At 38.5% G+C, this 7236-nt stretch overlaps 1 pseudogene; it reads left to right on the top strand.

The window, feature by feature from the left end:
- The first annotated feature begins 6471 nt into the window (after positions 1-6471).
- On the top strand, positions 6472-7014 carry LOC139438288 (proteasome subunit alpha type-3 pseudogene; annotated as a pseudogene).
- The last annotated feature ends 222 nt before the right edge of the window (positions 7015-7236 follow it).

Raw genomic sequence — 7236 nt, 5'->3', positions numbered from 1 at the left:
ATTCCTCCATCAGCATTGCTGTTGTTCCCTTAGCCTTTCTGTAGGTGTCAATAAGGCTGGATATTTTTAAAGTCACTTTCTCGGGAAGGAGATGTGGCTCAATTGATAGAGCATCCACCTACCATATGGAAGGTCCAGGGTTCGATACCCAGCACCTCCTGGGCCGTGCGGTGTGCTGGCTTATGAGCAGTGCTGCCATGCACAAGAAATGCCCTGCTACACAGGGGTTCCCCGCTTAGTGGTGCCCCACAGGAAGGAGTGTGCCCTGCAAGGAGAGCTGCCCCATGTGAAAAAAAAGCACAGACGGCCCAGGATTGGCACCACACACGTGCAGAGCTGACACAGCAAAACGATGCAAAAAAGAAAAGACACACAGTTTCCAGGTGCTGCCTGTCAAGAATGCAAGTGGACACAGAAGAACTTGCAGCAAATAGACACAGAAAGCAGACATTCGGGGGAGGGGGTGAAGGGAGTGAAATAAATAAAATAAATCTTTTAAAAAATAAATAAATAAAGTTGCTTAGTTTAGCCTAGCATCCCCTAAAGATCACTTACTCTCTGCCTACCTCTTGTGAGCAATACTCATCTTATCAAGAAGTTGACATTGCTTGTCAGTCAGTGTAGCTAGTGTGTCTGTTTGCAAGCTGCTCTTCATGTCTTATAAAAAGTCAGCTTATAACAGTCTGCACAAATCTGAACAAAAATATGAAACACAACAGAATGCTAGTGAATACTGACACATGCCTCAGTTCCCCTGGAGGCTGTGGAATGTGAGATCTGGGCTAGTGTCATTGGGCTCCTTCCTGCCTCTCACAGATTCCCAAGGATCATTCAAAAGACACTTTCTTTTCATGGGGATGGACATTATCCATCATCATCTCCTGGTTAGTTGTCCTGGGTGAGTTCAATGAATTGGAGAGTAAGTGGTGCAATGCTTCTTTAATTCAGGGCTCAACTGACACGTGGATGGACCAAAGGTTGAAGTCTCTTGGACATATATTTATCAATATTGTGCTAGATATAGGTTCAAATAAAGGGGCAGGAGAGTCATGTGTAGAGATCCTATAAATGAGTGTGACTCTGTATATTCTTATGAATATTTTTCTATCTCTCAGTTTTTTAAAATTGATGTAAAAATTTTAAATAGTGAAATGCACTGATCTTCACTGCATGCTGTGTCATATTTTTAAGTTTCATCCTCTGTCCCTACAGTACTAATGACTCTATCAAGGTATGAATCATTTCCATTAATCTTGAAAATATTTCCTATACCCTTCACTCATTACATACTCCCCAAACATATTCACCCATGTTCTGAATTTTTATTATCATAAATCAGTTTTGTCACATGATATAAATTGGAATTTACATTTTGGTGCTTGCATCTTTTGCCCAAACATTGTTTCAGAATCATTCATATTTTGTAGATCAGCAAGTCTCTCATTTTTTATGATTGTGTCCTTTGACTTTGAATGACTATATTACAAAATGTTTATTCATGTTCCTGTTGGTGGATATTTTGGTCCTTCGATTTTGGGATATTATGACCATCCATGTATATGTCCTTTATATCAGGACATGTTTTTCTTTCTCCTGGGTGATAGAAAGGAAAGCTTAGTCCCAAAAGATCCTTCACATCTTAACTAATTGCTTCCCTATTATCAACACTTTGTATGTGTGTAAGATCTTTATTAAGTTGGTTAAATTAAGTCTTTTACCCATTTTTAATGGGTTATTTGTCATTTTAGTGTGGAGCTGTAAAATCTCTCTATATATCATGGATATTAAACCTTTATTGGACATGTGATTTCCAAAATCTTTTTCCATTAAGTCAGTTTCTTTTTCACCTTCTCACACCTTACCCCTAACACCTTAAACAAAAATTAATTGAAAATGAACAAAGACCTGAAGATATGATCCAGGACCATAAAACTCACAGAAGAAAATATGGGGAAGGAACTCCAGATATTGTGCTGGGCAACTGTTTCTTAGACTTACACTCAAAACACATGCAATGAAAGAAAAAATATATATATAAAGGGAAAATCCTCATAATCAAGTCATTTGTGCTTAAGAGGACCTGGTCAATAAAGCAGCCTGCACAATGGAAGAAAATATTTGGAAGTTGAATGAAAATGAGAACAAAACATATCAAAATCTGTGGGACAACACAAAGACATTGCTAAAAGAGGAATTTATAGCCTGCAATGCTTATATTTAAAAAGAAGAAATAAGGAAGCAGTTGTAGCTCAAGTTGTTGTGCACCTGCTTCCCACATGTAAGGTACAGGGGTCTACCTCCAGCTCTGGTACCTAAAAACAAACAAACAAAAAAATTAGAGCTAAAATTGAACTAACTGCACATCTGGAGGAACTAGAAAAAGAACAGCAAACTAATCCTAAACCAAGCTGAAGAAAAGAAATAATAAAGATCGGAGCAGAAATAAATGAGATAAAAAACAAAAACACCCATAGGGAATGGGAAGCAGTTGTGATTCAATCAGTTGGGCTCCCATCTACCATATGCAGGGCTTTGGGTTTGCATCCTGGGGCCTCCTTATGAAGGCAGGCTACCACGTACTCTGTGGTGAGCCGCTGTCTCCAGTACTGCAGAGGGCTGACCAGCTTGCAAGCACCATGGAGTACCACTGCCCACAAGTGTCATGGAGACCTGACTTAGCAAGGTGACGCAAAATAAAAAGGAGACAAGAAAAAAAAAAGAAACCACAGAGAAGAGCACACAGTGAATGGACACAGATACCAGAAAACAAGCAAGCCACAAAGGGACCGGGGCGGGTAATAAATGAAAAATAAATACAGACACAGAAGACCACACAGTGAATGGACACAGAGAGCAGACAGTAAGCAACCTGTAAGGGGAGGATATGGACTGAATGAATGAATGAATGAATGAATGAATGAATGAATGAATGAATGAATGAATGAAAATGAATGAATGAATGAATGAATGCAATAGGGAGAATCAACAAAATGAAAAATGAAAATTTGGTTCTTTGAGAAGTTCAACAAATTTGACAAATCCTTAGGGAGAGTAGTAATCAAAAAAGATACAAATATATAAAATCAGAAATGAGAGGGGCGCATTACAGCTGACCCTGCAGAAATGAGAGATAAAAAACGGATGCTATGAACTACTGTGGCAAAAAACGAGACAGTGTAGATGAGATGGACAAATTCCTAGAAAACACACAAATTTATACTAGGGGTTCTGAAAAAGGGTTCGACACCCCCCCAAGGGTCCGTGGGACGATTACAGGGGGTCTATAAGCTTGAAAGAATTTTGAATAATCCTAAATTTTAATTTAAAGACATGCCAATGTTAAATGTCAAAAACTCTGCTGCTACATTCTGAGAAAGCATTCGTGGTTTTTACCTGACTGGCAAAGGGGTCTATGGAACAAAAGAGGATAAGAAGCCCTGATCTCCACTCACTCTAGAGGAAATAGGAGATCTCAACAAACCAATCAAAAGTAAAAAGATTGAAACAGTCATCAACCTCCCAAAGGGAAGCAGATTTGGCTTAACTGATACAGCATCTGCCTACCACATGGCAGATCCAGGGTTCAAACACAGAGCCTCCTGACCATGTGGTGAGCTGGCCCACATGCAACGCTGATGTGCACAAGGAGTGCCATGCCACACAGGGGTGTCCCCAGCATAGGGGAGCTCCACACACAAGGAGTGCACCCCATAAGGAGAGCTGCCTGTAAGAAAAGTACAGCCTGCCCAGAAGTGGTGTTGCACACATGGAGAGCTGACGCAACAAGATGACGCAACAAAAAGAGACTCAGATTCCCTGTGCCACTGACAAGAATACAAGCAGACACAGAAGAATACACAGCAAATGGACACAGGGAGCAGACAACTGGGGGTAGGGAGGAAAGGTGGGAAATAAATAATAAACCTTAAAAAAAAAAAAACCCAAACCTCCCAAAGATGAAAAGTTCAGGTTCAGATGGCTTCACAGGTGAATTCTTCCAGTCATTCAAAGATAATCTAATACCAAACTTGCTCAAGCTTTTCAAAAAATATTGAATAGGAAAGAATGCTACCAAACTGATTCTATGAAGCCAACATCACCTGAATATCAAAACCAGATAAAGATACCATAAAAATGAAAATTACAGTCCAATATCTCTAATGAATATAAATGCAAAAAAGTCTTCAACAAAATACTTGCAAACCAAAAAAAAAAAATCACATTAAGAGAATTATCACCACAATCAAGTCGGTTTTATCCCAGGTATGCAAGGGTGGTTCAACACAAGAAAATCAATTAGTGTAATAAACCACATTGATAACTTGAAGGGGAAAAATCACATGATCTTCTTGACTGATGCAGAAAAGGCATTTGTCAAAATACAGCACCTTTTCTTGATAAAAACACCCAAAAGATAAGAATAGAAGGAAGCTTTCCCAATATGGTAAAATGTATATAGGAAAACCCTACAGCTAGCATGGTACTGAATGGTGAAAGGTAGAATGTTGTGGGCAACTGGCTTATCTATTTGTTACTTCCTGTTCTTATACATGATGTTGCAATTTCTTCCTGTTATTGTAAATGTTACCTTATTGTAGATGTTGCAGATGTTTCCTATTGTGAGTTGATTGCAGCAATAGAAAACTTTCCTGCTGAGATCACAAACAAGACAAGGATGCCCACTGTCACTATTGCTATTCAATATTGTATTAGAAATTCAAGCTAGAACAATTAGGCTAGATAAAGAAATAAAAGGCATCCATATAAGAAAGGAAGAATTAAAACTTCAACTGTCACTGAGGATATGACTGTATACCTAGAATCTTCTGAAAAATCCTTAACAAAGCTACTAGACCTAAAAGACAATTTTGGCAAAGTGGCAGGATACAAGATTAATATGCAAAAATGAATAGCACTTCTATATGTTACTGGTGTGCAATCTGAGAAGGAAATCAGAAAAAAAATTCATTTATAAGAGTAACTAGAATAAAATATTTAGGAATAAAATTAAGCAAAGATATAAAGGGCCCATATTCAGAAAACTCCAACACATTGCAAAACGAAACCAAAGAAGGCTTAAATAAATGGACAGCCTTTGTTCCTGGACTGGAAGGCCAAATATCACTAAGATGTCAATTCTAACCAAACAGATTTACATATTGAATGCAATCTCAATAAAAGTCCTGTCATCCTTTTTTTGCAGAGATGGAAAAACCAATTATCACATTTGTTGGAAGGGAAAATGTTGGAGGCCTCTAACTTCTGGACTTTAAAGGATATTACCAAGGGAAGCAGATTTGGCTCAACTGATAGAATGTTCACCTACCATATGGAAGGTCCAGTGTTCAAACCCAGTTCCTCCTGGCCCATATAGTGAGCTGGCCCATGCACAGTGCTGCTGTGTGAAAGGAGTGCCATGCCACACAGGGGTATGCCCCATGCAGGGAAGTCCCACATACAAGGAGTGCTCTCCCTGAGGAAACTGCCCCACATGAAAAAAAAAAAAAACTGCAGCCCACCCAGGACTGACACAGCACACACAGAGAGCTGATGCTGCAAGATGACACAATAAAAAGAGACACAGATTCCCAGTACTGCTCAGAAGAATGCAAGTGGACACAGAAGAGCACACAGGAAATGACACAGAGAGCAGGAAGGGGAAGGAAATAAAATTTTTTAAAAATAGAAAAATAAAGGATATTACCGAGCTAGTGGTAAAAACAGCATGGTATTGGCATAAAGACAGATTAACCAGAGAAAACAAATTAAGAATTCAGAAATAGACCCTCACATCTATGGTCAAGTATTTTTGACAAGCCTGTCAAGTGTTTCCAGCTGGGGCAGAACAGTCTACTCACTTGGGATAGGGAGAACTGGATATCCATAGCCAAAAGAAAGAGGATGCCTATCTCAAACCTTGCATAAAAATTAATTCAAAATGAGTCAAGACCTAAATATAAAAGAGACAACCATAAAAATGCTAATAGAAAATGTAGGAAAACATCTTTGACATCTTGTGACCCGTGGTAGTTTCTTAAAATTTACACCCAAAGCAGGAGCAGCAAAAGATAAAATTAGATAAATGGGACTGCCTCAGAATTAAACACTTTTGCACCTCAAAGGGTCTTGTCAAAAGGGTAAAAAGGCAGCCAATTCAATGGGAGAAAATCTTTGTCAATCACTTATCCAGGCTAGTGGAAGCGTTTTGGGTCTGGAATCCCTACACTACCCAGTGGCTTTAACACAATGATCTCTCTCGGCACTGGGTATGCTCTGTCAGCCTCTACATTCCCTCCTGATGGGAGAGTGTTTCAGGTTGAATATGCTATGAAGGCTGTGGAAGATAGTAGTACAGCTATTGGAATCAGATGTAAAGATGGTATTGTCTTCGGAGTAGAAAAATTAGTCCTTTCTAAACTTTATGAAGAAGGTTCGTACAAATGACTTTTTAATGTTGATTGGCATGTTGGAATGGTTGTAGCAGGTTTGTTTACAGATGCTCGTTCTTTAGCAGACATAGCAAGAGAAGAAGCTTCCAACTTTAGATCTAACTTTGGCTGTAACATTCCACTCAAACATCTTGCAGACATAGTGGCCATGTATGTTCATGCCTATACACTGTGCAGTTCTGTTAGACCTTTTGGATGCAGTTTCATGTTTGGGTCTTACATTGTGAAGGATGGTGCACAGCTCTACATGACTGATTCATTGGGTGTTTCATATGGTTATTGGGACTGTGACATTGGTAAAGCCAGGCAAGCTGCCAAGACAGAAATTGAAAAGCTTCAGATGAAAGAAATGACCTGCCATGATGTTGTTAAAGAAGTTGCAAAAATAATTTACATAGTACATGATGAAGTTAAAGATAAAGCATTTGAAAGAGAGCTCAGCTGGGTTGGTGAATTAACTAAAGGAAGACATGAAATTGTTCCAAAAGATATAAGGGAAGAAGCTGAGAAATATGGTAAGGAATCTTTGAAGGAAGAAGATGAATCTGATGATGATAATATATAACATTTACATCTGCTGCTGTTTTAAATTTCTATATAGTCCCATGTAAACTATTTAGCCCAATGGATTATTATATATCCAGTAACAAATTTTCATTAAATTTTTGTCTTATAATCATTAATGCTTGCTTAATATCTTCTTAATAATATATTTGCTTAACAAAATTAGTGTGGGCAATTGAAAACCCAGTACTCAGAATTAAAATGCCTGCTTAAACATTCCTTA

The sequence above is a fragment of the Dasypus novemcinctus genome, chromosome Y (assembly GCF_030445035.2).
Source record: "Dasypus novemcinctus isolate mDasNov1 chromosome Y, mDasNov1.1.hap2, whole genome shotgun sequence".
Taxonomy (NCBI): Eukaryota; Metazoa; Chordata; class Mammalia; order Cingulata; family Dasypodidae; genus Dasypus; species Dasypus novemcinctus.
Note: the sequence above shows the minus strand (reverse complement) of the source record. Positions and strands in the feature narration are given on the sequence as shown.